Below are 23,426 nucleotides of genomic sequence, written 5' to 3'. Positions count from 1 at the left end.
TTCAATATGCCAAACACAGTAACAACAAGTCTCATGATGGAGATGTTACTGGGCCCACTTGAGCAAATCAATGAACAATGGGAGGACAGTGCTACAGTGCTACACGTCACACCAAAAGAATTAAGAAACCTAACAAAAAATGAGTGAATGACTAAATACATACCACAAGGCTCAGGCATAAGAAAAAATGCTCTACATCAAAATATTAGGGAACTACAAATCAAACCACAATGAGATTATAACCTCACACCACTAAGAATGGTCTCTGCCAAAAAAAAGGAAAAGTACTGGTTGGGGTTACGTAGGAAAATGAATTTTGGTATACTAATGGTAGAATACCTTTCTAAAGAAAGTGGTCTGGGGAGTCCTATTAAAAATGGAAATTCCATAACAGCACTGCTAGGGATATATCTGAAGGTTATAAACAAAAAAAACAAACACTGTCCTCCCATTGTTCATTGATTTTGCTAGAGCGGGCCTAGTAACGTCTCCATTTTGAGACTTGTTATTACTGTGTTTGGCATATTGAGTATGTCACAGGTAGCTTGCCAGGCTTTGCCATGCAGGCGAGATACTCTCGGTAGTTTGCTGGGCTCTCCGAGAGGGGCAGAGAAATCGAACCCGGCTCAGCCGGGCCAGCTGCACGCAAGGCAAACACCTTACAGCTGAGCTATCGCTCCAGCCCATCTTAAGGTTATAAAAACAATAAAAAAAGAAGGGGCTTGCAAGAGCCCTACAGCAGGGAGGGCACTTGCCTTGCACATGGCTAACCCAGACTGGATCCCCGGCATCCCATATGGTCCCCCTATTCCTCCAGGAGTAATTCCTAAATGCAGAGCCAGGACTAAGTCCTGAGGATAAGTGGGTGTGGCCAAAAAAGCAATGAAAAATAGAATTCCATGTTAAAAGCAGCATTATTCACAATAACCAAAACATGGAACCAACCTAATGCCAAAGGTGATGGATAAAGACTGTGATATTTATAATCAATGGAACACTGTAGCACTGTTGTCCCGTTGTTCATCAATTTGCTCGAGCAGGCACCAGTAACGTCTCCTTTGTGAGACTAGTTGTTACTGTTTTTGGCATATCGAATCCAACATGGGTAGCTTGCCAGGCTCTGCTGTGTAGGCTGAATACCGTTGGTATCTTGAAGCATGCCCTTTGGGAACAAAATAGATACTTCTTAAAGTGACAGTGCTAAATGAAATCAGTAAGGAAATACGTGAAAAAACAATTACCACATGGTTTCAGTTGTCTATGGAATATGAATTATTAACACAAACTGGCAAGAAACAAATTAACTTCCGAACTCACTAAGAACCATGGTAGTTACTACAGAAAAAGGAAATGGGATAGCAAGAATGCGGAGAAGTCATGTTGGTGATAGGGATAGTGATAAATGCCCATAGATACAGCTATGACACTAAACTCCCGAAATTCCATAAATATTGTAAATGATTAAGTTAATAAATAACTTTTCAATGACTTCCTGAAAACCTAGTAGGAAGGATTATTCCCTCTTTTGTCCTTCCTTAGGAAATTATACATACACGCACAGACAGCACTCTGTAGAAGTTAACTATTCATATAACTCTTTGAACTGTAGAATATTCAGGGTGCTCCTGAATGCCCTTATCATCTTGGTATTTCAGTGAGACCATAGAGTCTGATATGGTGTTCTCTAAAGGGCAAATTTGTTGAATTAATTTTGTCAAGACCCAATTCTAAAATTAATGCATTCATAAAGTGAAACCATGTTCAAGGGGAAAAGTGGCAATGATGTGGATTGAGTTGAAGTAATTAATGTTTTTCTTTTATTATCCCAAGAACTATAATAGGAGTCGGGGAGATTATAAAGGGGTAAGAACTTGTTTTGCACATGTACCTCTATTGATATCCCCTATGGTTCCACCGAGCCAGCCAGGAGTGATACTTGAACACAGAGCGAGGAGTAAGCTCTAAGCACAGCCAATTGTGGTCCAAAAATAAAAACAATAAGAAGAAAGCTGTAAGCATTACTCTAAACCACTACCATTGAAATGTATCAATATGAAATTTTATTTACTAGGTTTCTGAGTAACACCCGGTGGTGCTCAAGAATCATTACTGGTGGGGATCAAGGGATCATATCGGATCAAATCTGGGTAAGCTGCACACAAGGCAAACGCCCTAGTCTCTGTACTATTGCTCTGGCCCCAATAAGAAATTCTATGCTTAACACCAGACCCAACTAAAAGTTAAGTTCTTAAGAAAACAGTTATAGTTTTCTTTTTTTTTAGAAGATAAGCCCTATTATTATTTTTTTTTTTTATTAGTCAGACGCCGGGTAGGGCGTTCGCCTTACAAGCGGCCAACATGGCCGACCCGAGTTCGATTCCTCCGCCCCTCTCGGAGAGCCCGGCAAGCTACCGAGAGTATCCGATATGCCAGACACAGTAACAACAAAGTCTCCAATGGAGATGTTACTGGGCCCGCTCGAGCAAATCGACGATCAACGGGAGGGCCTTTACCTTTATTAGTCAGACGCCATGAGGTACAGTTGTAGACTTACAAATTTTGTGCTTGGGTTTCAATTATACAATGATCAAATATCCATCCCTCCACCAGTGCCCATTTCCCATCACCACGGATCCCAGTATCCCTCCCACCCCCCATTCCCCACCCCACCCTGCCTCTGTGGCAGGGCATTCCCTTTTGTTCTCTCTCTCCTTTTGGGTGTTGTGGTTTGCAAAAGAGGCACTGAGTGGCAATCATGTTTGGTCTATAGTCCACTTTCAGCATGCTTCTCCCATCCTGGGGGGATCCTCCCAACACCCTTATTTTCCCTTCTCTATCTGAGCTGCCTTTTCAGAGAACAGTTATAGTTTTCTTAAGGTTATTTTATATCTGAAAAGACAGAATTCTATACCAAATAAAATATATTGACATACACTAACTCATTAACACAATGCTATCAGTACTACTACTTTCCGAAAGTATACTATAAAATTTTTTATCAAAGCTTGTTCGAATACAAAAAAAAAAGTCAAGTTCATGGGTTTTTACAGACCTGGTTAATGTGCTCTAAACTTTAAAAAGAGAGTAACTTTTCTGTATTTTTAAGTTACGAATATGCATTTGCCAGAGGCATTCAAAATGTCTCATAAAGTCTAATGGATAGCTCAAGAAAAGGTCTACTAAAGACAGAATGTTTTGATTCTCATGATGTTGCTATGCATCAGAGATGGTGACTAATAAAAAGAAAACAAAGTAGATCTGCTAACTGTAAATGGAACAATCATCAGTAATAATGTCAGTATTTTAAAAGCCAATGAATATGCACTATGAATACACAAAATGGCATGCCTAAAACTGAATTAACACAGTAGCTCTGTTAGGAATCAAGGTATCTACAATGATGTATTTTGCTTGTTTTTTTTTTAAATGAACTTTTCGACTTTAGAACAGTTTTAGATTTACAGGAAAGTTGCTAGATAATAGAAGGTGAGCACTAGTTTCCCATCTTTGACTAGTCTATTCCTTTGTCAGAACTCAGAATTAATAATGACTATTATTACTAACAATCGTACTTAATTTTAGTTCCTCTTTCTATTTTCCAATTTACAAATCATGATGCCTCAGGCTCCTTGGAATTTCACAGACTCTCCTTATATTGAAAGACTTCTGCAATTTTGAGCTGTAATGGTCTCCTAATGTTTTACAGAAAGGACATTCTACATGATGTCCTTTCATGGAAATTTGTCTGATGCTTTTTTGTGATTAGACTGAGGTTAGAGGCATTGGGGAGGAAGACCACAAAGACAAACTATTCTTATCATACCATTTCAAGTAAATACTATCAACAGCATAAAACTTTTTTGAGGGGCTGAAGAGATAGCACAGTGGGTAGGGTGTCTGCCTTGCACGCAGCGGACCCGGGTTCAATCCCCAGCATCCCATATGGTCCCCTGAGCACCGCCAGGAGTAACTCCTGAGTGCAGAGCCAGGAGTAACCCCTGTGCATCGCCAGGTGTGACCCAAAAAGCAAAAAAGCAAAAAACAAAAACAAAAACAACTTGAAGTTCTTTTGGGACTGAAGTGATAGCACAGCGGGTAGGGCGTGTGTCTTGCATGCGGCCGACCTGGGGTTCGATTCCCAGCATCCCATATGGTCCCTCAAGTACCACCCTCGAGTTCCTGAGTGCAGAGCCAGGAGTAACCCCTATGTCTCACCAGGTATGACCCAAAAAGGAAAAACAAACAAACAAAAACCCTTTTTTTTGTTATTCACATATTTATACTTGCCCTTCATAACATTTTTAAGTGGAACTCTATCTTCTTAGACTATACCAATGTAACAAAACATGGACATTCACTATTTGGTCTTTATCATGTGACAGGCACTATAGTAGAAGATCTACAAATTAACGTCATTCAGTCCTCAATAAAGCCTAATGATAAAAATATTATTTTTCTTTTTAACAGATGAAAAATAGGATTTGAGACTTAGAGCAAACCATCATAAATACAGAGCTACTAAACACAGGATTGTACGATCAAGGAAGACCTCAAAGAGAGAAGAGCAGAAGTACTAGTAGATGCGGCAGAAGCAGGGAAAAATATTCGTAACGCCCGCCTGTCCTTCGCCAACTATAAGACTAAGATGACTGCCCTCCGACGTCCTGATGGATCCATCACATCCTCCAGAACGGCAATGGAGAAGATTATCCATGACTTCTACTCAAATCTCTTCGATAGCCATGTCCACTTGCCGACATACCAAATTCCACAGGATGGATATGTCGTTCCCAACGTTCTCCCTTCCGAAATCCGACACGCCATTTCGTCGGTAAAGAAACAAACAGCACCCGGCCCATACAAGGTCAGATCTGAACACCTGAAGAACCTGCCGTCAGTACTCATCAATACACTGGCTCGGCTCTTCACTCGCTACCTGTCTGAATGCAAGGTTCCGTCCCAATGGAAAACCAGCAGGACCGTACTACTGTTCAAGAAGGGAGACATCCATGACATTGGCAACTATCGCCCCATCTGCCTATTGTCTGTCATCTACAAGTGGTTCACTCGAGTCATCCTAAATAGGATTGGCAGAACACTAGATGAAGGACAACCATGCGAGCAAGCCGGGTTCCACAAAGGATTCAGCACCATCGACCATATCCACACGATAACCAAGCTCATTGAGGTTTCTCGGGAGTTCAAGATGCCGCTCTGTTTAACGTTCATTGATTTAAAGAAGGCCTTTGATTCTGTTGAGATGGAAGCGGTCATTGAAGCCCTAGCCAATCAGGGCATTCAAGCCCAATACATCAGGATCCTCCGTGAGTTGTATTGCGGATTCAATACCAGGATCTCACCATTCTACAAAGAAGTGATCATTGATGTCAAGAGAGGGGTGCGGCAGGGTGATACCATTTCACCAAAACTCTTCAGTGCAACCCTCGAGAACATCATGCGACAACTGGAATGGGAAGGAATGGGAGTGAAGATAGACGGTCGGCAACTACACCACCTCCGCTTTGCTGATGACATTGTTTTAATAACACCAAACATCAGCCAAGCAGCACAAATGCTGGCCGACTTTGACCGTGAGTGTGGAAACGTAGGACTACAGCTGAATCTTACGAAGACAATGTTTATGAGAAACAGCCTTGTTCCTGACGCCCCATTCGCTCTCAATGGAACAACCATCTCCGAATGCAACAGCTATGTGTACCTAGGTCAAGAGGTCAACATGACAAATGACCTGGCACCTGAGCTGCGCAGGAGGAAGAGAGCGGCTTGGAACGCCTTCAAGAACGTCGAAGAAATAGCTAAGAGGACGAAGAACCTCCGGCTCCGGGCACATCTCTTTGATTCCACTGTTCTTGCTGCATTAACATATGCCTCAGAGACCTGGCCCCTACGCAAACAGGATGAGAACGCTATTCAGGTCTCCCAAAGAAGAATAGAAAGAGCTATACTTGGAATATCACGTTTCACTCAAATGAGAGAGAGAATCCGGAGTTCTGACATCCGTCGACGATCAAGAATCAGGGACGCTGTCTCATATGCCAAGGTGTCGAAAATCAGATGGGCTGGTCACGTAATGAGATTTAAAGACGACCGCTGGACTAGAGCTGTTACCAACTGGATTCAACTGGATGTCAAAAGACCGCGTGGCCGCCCACCTTCCAGATGGTCAGACTTCTTCGTCAAGATCATGAACGATCGGTTTGAGGCCCTTCATGTTCCCGGAGCGAACAGATGCCATTGGGCTACACTAGCACGCGACAGGGACAAATGGAGACGTTACTGATGCCCGCTTGAGCAAATCGACGACTAACGGGAAGTTAAGTGTGTGATTAAGTGTGAAACACAGGATTAAGAATTTGAAAGTAGACCCGTATCCAAAGTCTGTTTTCTTCTATACCTTTCTAGTCACCTCTTTGCAAAATGGCATATAGTTCATTTGCAGTGAACACAGAAAACATACTGAGGGAAAAAAGGCATGTGAGAGAGCCCAAAAACTACAGCTATAGAAAAAAGAAAAAAGTAAAAAAAGATGGAATACTTCCAAAGTGAATTTGAATTTTTCTCTAGTTTCTAATTTTCTCTCCTCAATTGGGTACTCAGTAGAGCTCGCTCAAATTCTTAAGCTTCATTTAATAGTTTCTTTGAGTTTCTTAAGCACTTCTTATGTTCACAGGCTAACTGAGCCAGAAAATTTTAAGTTTCCTTGTTTATGGCATCTATATTTGTTAAAAAAAAATAAACAATCTGTGAGGTTGGAGCTTTTTGGGAGGGAGGGAAATCTATCATGGCAACCTTACAAAAGTTAAAAATAAAATTATATTTAATATATAATATAGATATACATATTTTTCTTTTTTTTCTTTTTTTATTAGTGAAACACCATGAGGTACAGTTATAGGCTTGCAAATTTTGTGCTTGGGTTTCAGTTATACAATGATCAAGTGCCCATCCCTCCACCAGTGCCCGTCATCCATCACCACGGGTCATATACATATTTTTATTGAATAATTTTTGATATTATTTGTTAAAATTGGATGCTGATGATATATATGTTCTCAAATCTAGTTGCACACGAGGATGACTTAGAATTAAAAGTGTTTTAAAGACCTTATCCTCAAGCTACTAAGATCAATTAAATAAAAAATCTCTGAGAGATACCGAGAAATGAATATATCTTTAAGACTACTTAAATGGTTGTAATGTGCAATCAAAGTTGATAAACGTAGAGAGTAAGCAGTGCTATGACAGAGCAATGAACTAAATTCATTTGAAGTTTTCCAGTGTTAAAAGATGCTACCGATAAAAGATACTAATTGTAAAGAAGGGTATCTTTAAATTATGAGCAAAAGTTACATATTCATAGGTTCAATCTTTTTTTTGTTTTGTTTTGTTGGGTCACACCCAGCAATGCTCAGGGGGGTTGCTCCTGGCTCTGCACTCAGGAATTACTCCTGACAGTGCTCGGAGGACAATAATTGATGCCAGGGATTGAACTCAGTCAGTTGCACACAAGGCAAACGCCCTACCTGCTGTACTATTGATCCAGCCCTTAGGAGGTTCACTCTTCAATTATTGTTTAGTACTGATTCCACTTAATTTTGCTGACTTGAAGGGTTTGTGATCTAAACTGAGATACAACTATATAATGAGGAAAAGGATTTCCCTACAGTAACCAGATCAAAATTTACTCCTATGAACTGGGCTTGCTTGAGACATTACACTACCAAGACAACGATTTTATCCAGCTTAAAGATTCCTAAAATTATACTAGCTAGAATAGGCTTTGTTTTGTCACAATAATCTGGATCCCAGAGAAGCCACAGTTTCTAATGTATGAGAAGGTATATTCAGAAACAGAACCAGATTTATATGCTTAAAGACATCATGCTTAGAGAAAAATCAGAGTTTTTTTTTTATGGCTAGAGTACAGAAGTGTCTGCTCGAGTAAATTGATGAACAACGGGAGGACAGGACAGTGCTATACAGAACAGAGTATGGGGAAAAGGCAGAATACATAAGCAGAAAAGATGGCAGACATAATTATGGTATAATCACGAAAGGCAAAATAACTTTCATGATAATCAAATTCAACTTTATCCTATAAACGTGGGGAAGACAAAGAAGGACATTGGGCAAGGAAATAGCAAGATTTCACTAGCATTTTCAAAAGATAAAACTTAGTGAATACAATTACTAAATGGTTTAAATCATATGTGAAATACAAGTAACCAAAGCAAACAAACTGACAAAGGACAGCAAAACTAAGTTAGACTGAAAATTATTGTGAGTGCCTGAAGAAATAGGTCAAGGAGGTCATCTTGAGAGTGTGATGATTGTTCTGAGGTCTTGGTGGCTCAGAGAGATATACACAAATACAGAAGTAAGCTGTGCTTCCAAAATTTTATAGTAATGCAAAGTGATGATTAATCAATTAGTAAACAAGTCTTGAGATACAATGTACAGCATGGTGACCACAGATAACAACATATACAAATTGGGACTACATGGCAATATGCTAAAGGCAAGGAGATCACTCTAATAAGCCAAGATAAAAGAACACCTGAATAAATGGACAATATCAAGAATAAAGAAACAGTAGGTTCACAGAGTATCTGGAACAAAGCTGGAAAAATTGTGTACCCACTTGAAAAGTTTTTCTAACCACTATCATCAGTTTTCTTAACTCTTTACTCCATCTATGCTTCTGCTCTTATATCACAGCAAAAAATTCACTTAGCAAAATCTATAAAGCCCAATGGTAAATTACCAGTTTTCTTGGGGGTTTTTTTGTTTGTTTGTTCTTTGTTTTGGGGCAGATCAATAACATCTGATGCCATGAGTCATTCCTTGAAGCATTCTCTTCATTTAACTTTCCAAGATACCACAAGTTCCTTATTTTACACTTAATCTCTGTGGCTTCTTCCTCTCAGATTCACTGGCTTATTCCTTCTCGTCTCCCCAGTTTCTAACAACTGGAGTATACTAGGGCTTACTTTCCTAATCTATACTGTTTTATACATCTTCTTGGCTATCCCAAACACATTTGTAGATTTACATTTATCTACAAGCTTATAGTTTCAAAATTTATATTTTTAGTATACACCTCATCCATCCATAACTTACTCAAAATATATGCTTATCCTACAACTCACCCTTTGAGTATCAAGGAAGAATCTAAATATATACCCAAATATACCTTCACACATCTGCTCATCTCATAATCGTCCTGATCTCTGTAAAGAGCAATCCCATTTTCGTAGCTATTCATCAAAAGCCTTGGAATCATAATTAACTCTACTTTTTCTTCACACTGCACATATAAGACAACAGTAAATCTTGTCAGTAATACCTTCATAATATCCCAAGCTACTTATAATTTGATACTTCCTCTGGGGTCCAATTCACCTTTATTTACAACCTACTTTCTCTGCTTTGCCCAACCTGATTTTAATCAGTTCTCAATGCAACAATCAGAATGGTTTTGCTTTCAGGATTTTTTTAAAACTTTTTTTATAAATTTAATTTTATTGTATTAAAGTGCTGTGAATTACAAGGTCATTTTATAGTTGGGTTTTTGACATAAAATGTTTCTTCACAGATCCCCCCACCAGTGCCAACTTCCCTCCACCAGTGTTCCCAGATTCCCTCTCCCACTCCTCCACCCTGGCCTGCCATCTTGACAGGCACCTTTTAGATTTGGTTATTAAAGTTTGGCTCCAGAATGGTTTTGGAGATGTCTCTCCTCCAATTCCTTAAAAGACCTTCCTTCTTAATAAAACAAAAGCCCTGAGAACAAGGTGCTACATGGTCTAGACACTCCCATTACCTCTCTGTTTCATTTCTTACTGCCTTTCCTCCAACTTTACTGGTGCATACAGGGCCCTCCTCATTGTTCTTTCAACACATTAAGAGTATACTCATTCATTTCAAGGCCTCTGCCTGAACTACTTTTTTCTCAATTATCAATAAGGCTTGTTCATTCATCCCCCTCCAGTGGAAATCTAAATATCTCTTTAATGCCCTCCCTCAATACACACTTAAATTGTGCCTCCTTCTCAACATACCATACTTACATAGCATATTACTAGTATCCTATATTTTACTTATTTCTCTAAATTTTGTTCATGTAGTCCAGGAAAATGTTAAGTACCAGGAGGGCAAATAACTTTGTAGTCACTGTTTTATTTTCTGTGGCTAACATAAGTCATGGACTGGAGTGATAGAACAGCGGATAGGGCATTTGCCTCGCACACAGCCGACCCGGATTCGATTCCTCTGTCCCTCTCGGAGAGCCTGGCAAGCTACCGAGAGTATCACGCCCGCATGGCAGAGCCTGGCTAGCTCCCTGTGGCATATTCGATATGCCAAAAACAGTAACAAGTCTCGCAATGGAAACGTTACTGGTGCCCGCTCGAGCAAATCGATGAACAACGGGAGGACAGTGGACAGGACAGCATAAGTCATACAGTATATCTTCCCTTCACACACACAAAAAATAATAATAACAAAATATCTGTTGAAGTAACGTATCAACATGGGTGTAGTGAATGAAAGACAAATTCTGGAGGTTTTTCTATTCTTAATTTGGGAATATCATTGTATGGGTAACAGAGAATTAGAGTTGAAAAGTTGGGAAGGGAAAAATAATAAACCATCAAGGATTTGATTTAATCTTAACCTTTATTTAGTGCTTCATCAATTCTAGATCTAGAACTAGATGGAGAGAAACATGAGAATCCTGCAGTGATTTTATATATATATATATGTATATATATATATACATATACACACACATACATATAAAATACATACCATTATTATTTTTTTTGAAATAAGAGGCCAATAGTGAGTCTCAGTTCTCAAACCTAAATATTTAAATTTTGCGGGGCTGGAGTGATAGCACAGTGGGTAGGGCATTTGCCTTGCACGCGGCCAACCCGGGTTTGATTCCCAACATCCCATATGGTCCCCTAAGCAATGCCAGGAGTGATTCCTGAGTGCAAAGTCAGGAGTAACCCCTGAGCATTGCCAGGTGTGACCCAAAAAGAAAAAAAAATTAAATTTTGCTTTTAACTCCATTATTTAACGAGGGAACTCCTTATCTATCTGTACAAAAACTGAAAAGGTTTACTTAATAACAACAGCCTTTTGCAATTTCCACTTGGATGTCTCAAATATACCTCAAACTCAAAAGAGCTAAATATAAAATTCTAACTACTACCTCACTCTTCAAACCTGATACTATTAGAGTTCCCTTTCACAGTGAAGCAATCAGCAAATATTGTGATTTTCTATTCCTAAAAGCCTTCTAATTCTACCTACTGTCTTCTCTCCAAACTACATTCAAACATCCTCTTCTAAACATTTATTCAGAAAGTAGTTAAAAATCAAGGGATTATCTAAGTAATCACTTGGAAATGCAAATCTAATAGTTATCCCATTCAATGTTTAATTTAAAATGATCTTCCATCAGAATAAATACCAAAAAAAAAATCCTAACATGATTCTTTTCCAGTTTCGTTTCTAATTAGCTCTCCCTTTGTTTTCCTAATTGGTGTTCTTTCCATTTCTGATCTCTACCCCCAGGATGTCTAGGCAGAAACCTGAGAAACCACAATTTTATATGTACCTAAGGAGTTAGAATAAAATATTCCTTAATCCAAATTTCCATCTTCATACCTGATAGTTTCAAACACACTATGAATAGGGCTGGACATAAAGCACAGGGATGCTATCTTGCAATCAGCTGACCCTGGTTCAAATCCCCAGTACTGCATATGAGGGCTCCCCAACACCCAAGCACGGTGCTACAGCCCCCAAAACAAAAATTAAAAAGACCCCAGTAATATACAGAATTTGTATCTTATATCACATAGTTCACAATAAAATAAACCCTTATTTTCATTCCTCTCCAAACAGTTAGTATGAGAACCATAGACAAAAACCTCAAATTTCCCCTCTCCACTGAACCCCCAAGAAAAGACACATCTGGGGGCCAGAAAAATAGGACATGTGTTTAAGGTGCTTGTCTTAAGCACAGCCAGTCCACTTCAATCTTTGGCACTTGAGTACCTGATATGATCCCCTGAGCACCACCAGGAGGTAATCCCTGATAACTGAACCAAAGCATGCCCTAACCAGCATAACTAGATATGGTCCACCTCCCCCTGCCCTCCCTAAAATAAAGAGGTACATCTATTTTGATTAATAAGTATGTGCTGATACATTCAATTATTACTGACACTGTAATAAAAAGTTGTAAAATTATATATTGCCTAAGTATGCCTTCTCAAATACTTTATTCATCTTATGAACCTAAATAATACTTTGTTATTGATTCATATTTATGTATACACATATTTTAGATGTCTTTGGCATATTACAATGTATTTGAGGCTCCCATATTACTTAACTGTGATGATGGTGATAAAAATAAAATTTGAGACAATGGGGCTGGAAAGTACAGTTGGTAGGGCAGGTGACCAACCCAGGTTCACAATCTCGGACATTCTATATGGTCCCCTGAGCACTACTAGGAGAGATTCCTGAGCACAGAGCCAAGAGTAAGCCCTGAGCATTGTTAAGTGTGACTCCAAAACCAAAACAACTTCAGATCAAAATGTTTTCAAGGAGAATAGTATTAAAACTAACAACATGACTCTGGTTAAATATATAAAATTCTAAATTTCTAAGAAGTATTCTTTTTGTTAAAGTTGTCATTATAAGATTCTTACTAGAATATTACCTTTTTTTTTTTGGTATTTTTCTCCTAAAGAGCTAGGAAATGTAACTACAATTATAAAACAATAGTTAAGTAGTTGAACGCTAGGAATCAGATTTGAGAAAATAAACTCAAAGCAGGCTTGGAAGTAAATTTAAAGAATTATAAAGCACTAGATAAAGAAAAAGTGACTTCTCTCTATATAAAATAATAATCAGGTCACCACATCATCATAACCCCATTATCAAAAAGTTAAAGGAAATTAAAAAAATATTAGTAATTTGAAAGTAAATTACTCAGATTGGGGCCGAGCATCCTCCACCCAGATCCTCCAAATTCCAGTAGGCGGGGTCACACCCACCAACTGGCCCCCTGGCGCCGTGTAATCCCATCAACGGCCAAGACTCAGAGACTATAAAAACCAGCTTCCAGAAGAGAACAGTGCAGTCTCCTGCCCCCGCGCCTGATTGTCCTGGCTCGCCGGGACCCCTTGGAGGGGAGCGGGTCGAGCTTTCCTCCCCGCCCCGACCAGGGCTCCAGCAGCCAAAGACCTCCAGGACCAGCCACCACCATGCTGAGACCACTCTCCGCACACATGAAGGTACTGGCAGAGGGACAAAGTCATGCGGGTTCCAGGGCCGAGATCTCCAAGCCTACTCGGATTTGGGCCGAGCATCCTCCACCCAGATCCTCCAAATTCCAGTAGGCGGGGGTCACACCCACCAACTGGCCCCCTGGCGCCGTGTAATCCCATCAACGGCCAAGACTCAGAGACTATAAAAACCAGCTCCCGGAACCGCGCAGTCACAAATGCGGGCACGCGACGTCTTATTATGACATCTTATTATCTCACTCCTACTTTGGACAAACTGGCAGACTACCGAATGTAGCCTACCCACACGGCAGAGTCTGGCAAACTCCCCGTGGCATACCCAATATGCCAAATACCAGTAACAATGATGGCTCTCATTCTCCTAAAGAGCCTTGAATATAATCTCAGGGCTAGGATGAAGGAGACGTTACTGGGGCCTGCTCGAGGCAATCGACGAATAACAGGATGATTTGTGATTTTGTGAAAGTAAAAACAAAAAATAACCAATTCAGAAAACATTTGTGCTCTCTGAGGAAATACTATTCAAACAATATGAAGGAAAAGGAGTTAAATGTGAATAAATTAAAGATTGAAACTCAACAGACAGGTTTGATGACAAGATACTGAGAGGAGATATATAAAATAAATGTTACGGACTAAGGATCAATTTAGAACAGGGGTCTGCAAACATTTATAAAGAGAATAAATGTTAGACTTTGCAACCATATGTTCTCTGCTGCAACTACTCAACTCTCCCATTGCAGCTCAAAGGCAGCCACAAGCAATATGTAAGTAAATGCGTGTGGCTGTGTTCCAATAAAATTTTATTTATAGATGCTGAAATTTAAATTTTATATAATTTTCACATGTTGTAGCATTTTTTCTTTACGTTTCCCTGCCTCAATCATTTAAATAAACATAAAAACTGTTCTTAGCTTACAAGCTGCACAAATATAAGTCATGAGCTAGATTCCTAGGTCCGGGGATTCTAGCTGAACTCTGTCTCAAATATATAAATTCTGTCTATAAATCAGTAAGAAAGAGATAATCCAAGAAAACAAATGCATAAAGGAAATGAGGTGGCTATTAACACTGGAGGAAATCTGAAAGCCAACAAATACGTGAAATACATCACCAGATATTAAGGAAATAGAAATTAAATCTGTAGGATATTACTTTATCTCTTTAGGGAAAATGGAGAAATCTAACTACACAAATTTTTGCTGGCTAGGATATGGCAAAACAGAAACTTTCAAGCATTTCTATGAAGGGTATAAACTGATACCATAGTGACTGACACAGGAGAGAAATTATCTAATAAAACTGAAAATGCCAATAACCCACATTAAGCAATTCTACTTCAATAGAAAAATATTCAGTGGTGTTTCTAGTAGACACTTTGCAAAAGAGGTTTTAAAAGTCAGTTGCTTTCGTTATGGGATATCTACTCTGCCTGGTCCTTTCTTGTCAGTGGTTTCCAACTCCATGGCCTAGTGACTTTCCTCAGGTATAGAAGGATGAAAAGCACTGCTTTATATCACTGTTTAGATACAGGAGTCTTAGTTTCTTTAGTTAACCAAGTGGAACTTAATTTAATATTTATTTAGAAACACACATATTTTAGACTAAGGGGATATCATTTTGAAGTTCAAGAAATTGAAAGTGGTCGGGGCTGAAGTGATATCACAGCAGGTAGGGCATTTGCCTTGCACGCAACCGACCCGGGTTCAATTCCCAGCGTCCCATATGGTCCCCCAAGCACCACCAGGAGTAATTCCTGAGTTCATGAGCCAAGAGTAGCCTCTGTGCATCGCCGGGTGTGACCCAAAAAGCAAAAAAAAAAAAAAAAGAAAAGAAATTGAAAGTGGTACACTAAACATCCTTTGGTTACACTGAATCTTACCTTGAACGCTGCCTTAAAGTTGAGTAATGGGCACCTGCAGTGTGGTAAATACATGCTTGCCTGGGGGGGCCTTGGTTCACTCTCTGGCATCTTTTCCCAGCATGGCCCAGTGTGGGCCCTGAGCACCACCAGAAAGCTGTGGTTTCTGGGGGAAATCCAGTTTTCTTGTGTTACTCACTGTTTTATCTCTTTCTTCCCTATCTTCCTTGCCATGGATCTCTTTCCCTTCCCCATTCCCTACCCCCCACCCTTTCTTCTTTTTCCCCCCAAATAGTAAAATAACTCAGTTTTGGGGTGTGTGTGTGTGTGTGTGTGTGTGTGTGTGTGTGTGTGTGTAGGACAGGTGTTGTTTGTTTTGAGGGCCACAGCCAGCAGTGCTCTGGGCTTCCCTGGCTTTCTGGTATGCCAGGTTTGGTCCCTGGTGCATGGAGTCTAGATGTAGTGCTGGGCATTTGAACCAGGCTCGGCCACTTGCAGGGCCTTTCTCACTGTATTGTCTCCGTGATGTCTCTTTTTGTTTTTTTGTTTGTGTGTTTGTTTGTTTGGGGGGGGCACACCCAGTGATAATCAAGTTACTTCTGGCTCTGCACTCAGGAATTACTTCTGGCGGTGCTCAAGGGACCATATGGGATGCTGGGATGGAACCTGGGTCAGCTGCAGGCAGTGCAAGCACCCTATCCCTATACTACCTCTCTGGTCCTAACAGACAATTGAAAAATACCTTGGGGGCCAGAGTGATAGTACAGTGGGTAGGGCATTGCCTTGCATATGGCGAACCAGGTTTGATCTTCAGCATCCCATATGGTCCCCTGGGACCGGAGTTATAGTACAGTCGGTAGGGTGTTTGCTTTGCTCGTGGCCTACCTGGGTTTGATCCATGGCATACCATATAGTCTCCTGAGCACTGCCAGGAGTAATTCTTGAGTGCAGAGTCAGGAGTAACCCCTGAGCATCACCGGGTATGACCCAAAAAGCCAAGGGAAAAAAAAAGTGTTATGTAGACTGGTAAGTTACCAAGAGTATCTCGCCCGCACAGCAAAGCCTGGCACGCTCCCCAGATGTATTCAATATGTCAAAAACAGTAACAACAATTTGTTGTGAGACATTACTGGTGCCCGCTCGAGCAAATCGATGAACGATGAAAGGACAGTGCTACAGTGCTACTTCAAGGTATAGCCCCTGGAAAAATTCTGGTATATGTATTAGGATAGTCACTGTAGTGTATCTATAATCATACAAAATAGAACAATTAATTGACTGATTAAATTAAAAAATAAAATAAATTTGAAATAAACTTAATTTTTTATTTGGAGAGAAATATATAAAAGAAATGTTTCCAGGTGCCTGAGCAATAGTACAGCGGGTAGAGTTTGCCTTGCATGCAGTCAGCCCGGGTTAGGTCCCCAGCATCCATAATAGTGGTCCCCTCTGTCACGAGTGCAGAGCCAGGAGTAAACCCTGAGCACTGCTGGGTGTAGTCCAAAACCAAAATATTTATAATAGTGATTTAACAAACCAAGTCCATATATATACCAACAAGAGTAAAATAAGTGAGATGTAGAAAAAAATACTAAAACACAAATTGTTCATGAAGAACCAGGTCCAAGTAGAGAGTACATGCCTGGCACAATCCTGAGGTGGACCCCCCATTAGGGTACCACGTGTCTTCCTGAGCATCTCCAGACGTGGCTCTGATGATCCCTAGCAACATCTGAGTTCTAGTACTACAGAATGCCAACACTGCAGGTGTGGTCACTATAAATGCAAATACATTTGTATTAGAAATATTTTTTGTTCATAAGCTTTTTTTAAAAACCAAATTCTGAATCTATATGAACTGGTATTATTTATGACTGTATATATCTGTATTATATGAGGATACTAATGAGAACTAGAGAAAAGAAACCACATTTTGTTCCAAAGTTAGGGGATTTCCAAAAATGGAAATTTATTTAAGTACCAAAAAAAAAAGTACTAAAGAGTACTGAAACTTACACAGTAATTTAAGTGAGCAAATAAGAAATCTAAAAATAGTGCAATGAGAAAGGAAGAAGAAAAGTGAATACAAAGTTGACAAATATTCAGAAATTTTCTTTAAACTTAATGACAAGATTAGATGTTGACAGCCATTTTGAGGATCATGGAAATTATATTCTGTCCACTTCCTTCAGACACTTGGATGGGTTTTAAAATAACTGATATCTACATTATCTGATGGTGATAATAAGGAATAAACTGTACCTAATGACTAAAGCAAAAAGTATTTTAGAAAACAAAATATCAGTTAACAGCATTTTTGAAAGAGATAAAAACAGGCTTTTTCTGCTATCTTCAGTTTCTGTCATATTATATATACATTGTATATTCCTGAGGGTTCTGTTGAATACTAAAATATTAATTTTCACTTAGAAAGGAAGAGATGCTGAAAGCAATCTGAATAATTGAAGTACAAACCCTGACACCTCCACTTACTATATGACCTTGGTCAAGTCACTTAAACTCTTTTTCTCTTTCTCTTGTTTCATCTGCTAAAAGACTAAATAAAATAGAATTTAGCCTATAAAGGTCATGAAAATTAGGTATGTAATTATGAATGTGTGTCTTTGAAGATATACACACTGTGTCATTATTCATCAATCATGACTAAGTGCTGAGACATGAGACTGTGTCCTGGAGAAGTGGAGATCATAAATGAATACTGTGTTCCTTCAACAGTTGTCATTAAACTGTGGGAGACAGGCATACAAATTATTGTGCTTCAACCTAACTAATTAATAATTCCTGAAACTATTTCTCAATCTATCAACAATTTAAACATTTTTATTCTTTCAAGAATTGCTAAAGATCAATGGTTATATGTGAAAAACTCTTTACTGATACATATAAATCTACAGATGATGTAATTTTATAAACTGTATTTTTTATTCTTATCTAGTAACATTCCCATTCTATTTTTCTATTCTTTTAAAAGAATCATAATCTAATCATAAATAAAATTCTCAAAGAATTATCAAGAATTCTTTAGATTCTAAGAAAGCACTCATTTGTATTTCTTTTTCCCTTAACTACATAATTAATCTGTACGATTCATAAATTATATCCTCAGAAAATATCTGAATCTCAGAATTACAAAGACTGTGATCGTTAAATGAATATTAACGAGAGTTCTTTATTGCTTAGCTGAAAATGAATCACTCTTTAAGGCATAAAATCTTTTGTTTTTATGCTACAATACAGTATTTGCACATTTTAACAAAATGTTTCTTTAATGTCAAAAGCATTTCATCCAAAAGTCATTCCTTCATCATCTTACTTTGTAACACTTGCTTTGGATAAAAGACATCTAAATTGCATCCAGCTCTCTATTGCAATTTACAATACTAATCCTTGCCAGCCATTTTGTTTTCAGCTAGTAACACTAGCAGCCAGCTGCCTTCAGCCTTTCTCTATTAGCATATCAAATAATTTGAGAAAATAAGCACAGAAATAAAATTTAAAAGATATATTTGTTTTCTGACTATACACAGGATATTATTCTTCAAATATGGTCTTATTTTATACTCCTCTAAATCCTTTCACTGTAATTTTTTAATTTAAGTGCTCATTTCTGCTCAAAAAAATTTGCCCTTCCCATAGATAATATAATGAACATGATCTATTTTAAGAATATTCAAATTTTAATAAACTGCAATTTAAAATATTTTACATAAAATAAACAGAAGGGATAGACATTTGGTTTTATAACTTGCAACTTACTCCAACAGACCACCTGGCCAAGTATAATAAATACATAAAAGCTAACACATATTGTTCTCACATCTCAAGGGTGTTTCTAATAGCCAGCAGACAGTAAACAGTTCTCCTGTTTTGACTTGCAATAGTCTGCTGTTCTAACGCTAACAACAAAGTATCCTCCTCAAGCATCACTGAACTCTTAGATGACAAATTATCTAATGCAATTTTAATATGAGAAGGGTAAGAGTTTCTTCACAATTTCATAACAAACCTTACCTCTCTCCCAACAAGTTCCATTCTTTCATATTTAATAAATGCTGTGAAATTTTAGCATTCATTAACCCATCCTATCACCTAACAAAAAACTGTTCACCTACTCTTTTAGAGTTAGTCCAAATAATCAAATACTTTTCAGACAGTACGTTAACTTAATAGAACTTAACGCTCCCTCGGAGAAACAATAAGCAAACAAGTAAGAGGAGTGTATGTATTACTGAAGCGCTTTAACAACTTCATTTCATCTTCCAAACTCCTTGTCTGTCTCCACAGCATTTTGTTTTCACTGTGATGCTAACTAACCATCAAGGGGACTGTGGAAGCCTATTCAGAATGGCTTTCAAGGCACTGTGTCTTGTAAAGAGCCAATCAGATTTCTCTGTTTCATCTGCAACATTCCATCAGGATTATATAACAGTTTAGATACAAGAAGCATTCTAATAATATAGTATATTTCAACCCACAGTTAGCTATCCATTATCACTAAATTTGGCACCTAAAAAGACCTTATTATTCAACTGTGTTATTCAATAAAATCAAAGGACTATAGTACAGATGTGAGAAGTCTTTTTCCTTTGATTTGGTAGAGTAAATTTGCTTCAGCTAAGAGTTTCTGAAAATATAGAATGTGAGCACACTACAGACTATTAAGATTAATACTGATTCTTATTTGTCTGAAATGAATAAGGTAATCCAACTGGGTGACAAGCAGTCATACAGTTAATTTTTCTCCCATATATATCTCTAGTATAGAGTAAAACATAAACAGACTTGGGCTTAATCTTTAGCAAAAAAAAATTAAAACAGAAGAAAATAAAGTGAGGTATTTTAAATGTTTGGGCAAATATTTTCTCAAACATAAAATGTGAACTCTAAATGTCATAGTCCAACTCAGCATTATAATACTAAACCAAACAAACAAAAAGCAGTATACCAACAGTTCTGTTACATTTATGATCAGAATACTTGCAGTAGATTTGTACTCTTTCTCTCTCCCTAACCCCCACTCCCAGAGATAATGCTGCATAATTTAAACATTGCTCTTCTGTGCTATTAATACAGCAACTCACATTTTCAGGAACACAGGAACCTGTGTACATATAGTGTTTTCCTTTCTTGTTACAATGCATAGACATCTCACATACGATGGTAACATATCAGCACCAGATTAAAATAGTGTCTGAATGCATAAAAAAAAGCTGAATCTGTTGGGTGTGGCTTAAGTAAATATATATTGTCTAAACTGGACAGTTCCCCAGTACCATGTAGCCACTGACACCCAAAATAAATGAGTGCATAGGTAAAGTGCTTCCGGGAAAGGGTGGGAAACTTAACCTCCATTTTTTTTCCCTAAGCTTGATGTTCAATTGTTTCCCACTGTACTTCTAAAAAGACAGTGCCCTGAGTTAATGCTGAGCACTGCTCAAGAAACCAAGGACAGAGATGTTTCACTTGTCTTACACCGTCTCCTGATTTTATACTCACTGTCTACAACATGGCCGTTCATATAAACATTTTGCTTTTATGAAAGAGGTGATCATTTAAATCATGACTATGTGCAATGCGAATTCACACTGCATTACAGTCATCAATAATATATGAAGTGCCAACTTCAGTGTTCATTCTACTTATTTTCCATCTCACTAGAGACCGCCCTACTAATGCTTTCTACTATTATCAAATGAACAATATAAAGAAAGGCATTGATAGGAGCTGCGACAAATGTGCAACATAAAAAAACATAAAAACTGTGCTTACTTTTAAAATTATATATTATTAATAGAAAAAACCTGTATGTATATGCATGTGTGATTATATACAAATTACACATATTTAGTACAGATACAAATCTCTATAAACCACCACGCATGCATCTATTAACACCATACATGCAATATACCACTATATCATGCAATGAACCTCTATATAGAGAGGGCATGCAGATCTCAGAACTGAACATTTTCATTTCAAATGGCCACAACAAAATATAAAACTGCTGAAAATATCTGACATATTGAACTAGATCCAAGATTTTAATCTCCTTAAATATTTTTCTCTGCTACTCAGTGCAGTAAACCCACCTTTGGTTCATATTGACGGTTAGTTTATTCTCATACCCTGTACGTGCTGCACCATTTTGTTTGTCTTCTGGACAGTGAGGAAATCGGCAGAGCAGCAGTGAAGGAGTGTACTGGAGTCAGCAGAGGCAGTGCCAGCCTCCTACTGCAGTCTGTATATTGAACGCACTCAAACCCACAGGTGCCTACGTAAAATCCTCTAGCTGCAGGCAGCAACTTAATGTTTCCTTCAGCAGCAGATCTGTACACTACTTTCACTTTGTTTGATTCAATAAAAAGTGTGCTATCTCTTGAAAAATAATTTTACGTGAACTACTTAGAGCTAACAGTGAATAGCTATTTTTAATCAGAGGGGTAATTACAAAAATGAAATGCAGTTCTGACATTTAAAAAATTCTAAACTCAATTGTTTCTAGAAAGTATAACATGAAAAACTCACAAGTGTGTTATCTTTCTACAAAAATTACTTATGAAATTCATTTTTCACATACCACAACAACTGCATCAAGATGCCTGCTTCCAACCTATCTTTTCATCAATGATGAAAAGTCAATGTTGAGAAACTGACAAATGGATCAAAAAAAAGAGGTACACAATCCATTCACATAAACTTTTTATACATACAGCTGTATCTCCCAGAAATAGGTAATTGTAATTGAAACTCTAAAGAAGATAAAATTTTACCTTAATTTTTCAGCTGGACATTATTAAAGGCCAAGATGGTTAAGGCTAAAGTACAATTCCCAAGGTCATCTAGCTGCTCAATAGCAAAACTTGTCTTCTAAACACACCCTTTAGTAAATAATTAGTAACTACTGCAACTCACCCAAGATTAAAGAGTAATCTCAACATTTCTAGAAATTTGTTTGTAGTTCTAAAACCCTTACAAAAAAGAAATTTCCAGATGCAGATAGTTTTCCAAGTTCAATCTAACATTTAAAGAAATAACAATTCTACAAAATCTCTTTCAGAGAACAGGAGTTGAAAACACTAACTCTATAAAGAAAAAATATTCTGACATCAAAGCAGATAAAAACATTACAAAAAAAGATAAACATATCAGTACCATTCATGGCCAAAGAAAAATCTTCAACAAAATATCAACAAATTAAACCCAGTAATTTTGTTTTAAAAATAACACTAGGAGTACTATAAGCAACAGGAGTTTCTCCTGAGAATGCTTCATTAGTTTAATTCTTGAAATCACTCAATGTAATTAATCATATTAATGATTTAAAAAAAACATAACTGGGGCTAGAGAGATAGTACAGCAGGGAAGGCGCTCCACCTTGCAGGCAGTGGCCAATGAAGATTCAATGCCTTAGCACCCCGTATGGTCACTGAACATCAAACAGGAGTGATCCCTGAGCTTACAGCCAGACATAAACCCTGAGCAGATACAAGAGTGCTTCCCACCCACCACCAAAAATGGAAAAGAATATTTACCAAAATCTGTAGTCAGTATAACATTTAGTCACCAAACACAAAAAGACATGAACACTACTCATCAGTCTTAGCTCATCATACTACAAGTACTCACTAAGCAATGCCATAGATTCAATCCCCAGAATAGGAAAATAGATAAATAAATGAAAGAAATTACAAATAATAAAAACCAATAAACACATCTTAGAAAGAAGAGGGGAGTGGGGTAAGATCACAGTACCAAGTCCAAATGCAAGAATCAATCAATTCTATAATTAATGTCTGCATATTATTAAATATTAGCAAAATATAGTAAGAAACAAACCAAAAGAATTTAGTAAGTGGAGCAGGGGAGAGGGATGGGAGAATACTCTGGTGGAGGATGTAATATTGGAACACTATATGTACAAAACCTTACTGTTAACTGCACTGTAAGTCACACTGCCTAAATAATTTTTTAATATTTAAAGTACTAATAAAAGCTTAAGAAGAGAAATGCTGGGAATGTGGTTCAAGTGATAGGACATAGGCCTTGTACATTTGAGGCTCTGGGTTCCATCAAGGTTCTTCATAGCTCTCCCAGCACTGCCAGGAGCGGTCCGCACAACAAATAGGGTGAAAATAGGCATAAACCTAACAAATATGTATGCTGGAAATCAGAAAATTTTAGTTGTTGAA

At 38.0% G+C, this 23,426-nt stretch overlaps 1 protein-coding gene across 6 annotated transcripts in view; it reads right to left on the bottom strand.

Annotated features, from left to right (window-relative positions):
* The window catches only part of TANC2 (tetratricopeptide repeat, ankyrin repeat and coiled-coil containing 2), a 413,565-nt gene that overhangs the window by 303,710 nt on the left and 86,429 nt on the right, over positions 1-23,426 (bottom strand). The window contains exon 1 of one of the 6 annotated variants that reach the window (XM_056126695.1): positions 21,327-21,384. The exons of the other annotated variants lie outside the window; for them this stretch is intronic. The gene's annotated coding sequence lies outside the window, so the exon portion shown is untranslated. Of the gene's footprint in view, positions 1-21,326; positions 21,385-23,426 lie in introns of those variants that run through there. 6 annotated transcript variants of the gene reach the window in all.

This window comes from Sorex fumeus, unplaced genomic scaffold (genome assembly GCF_029834395.1).
Source record: "Sorex fumeus unplaced genomic scaffold, SorFum_2.1 ptg000063l, whole genome shotgun sequence".
Taxonomy (NCBI): domain Eukaryota; kingdom Metazoa; phylum Chordata; class Mammalia; order Eulipotyphla; family Soricidae; genus Sorex; species Sorex fumeus.
This window is presented reverse-complemented; position numbering and strand designations above follow the sequence as displayed.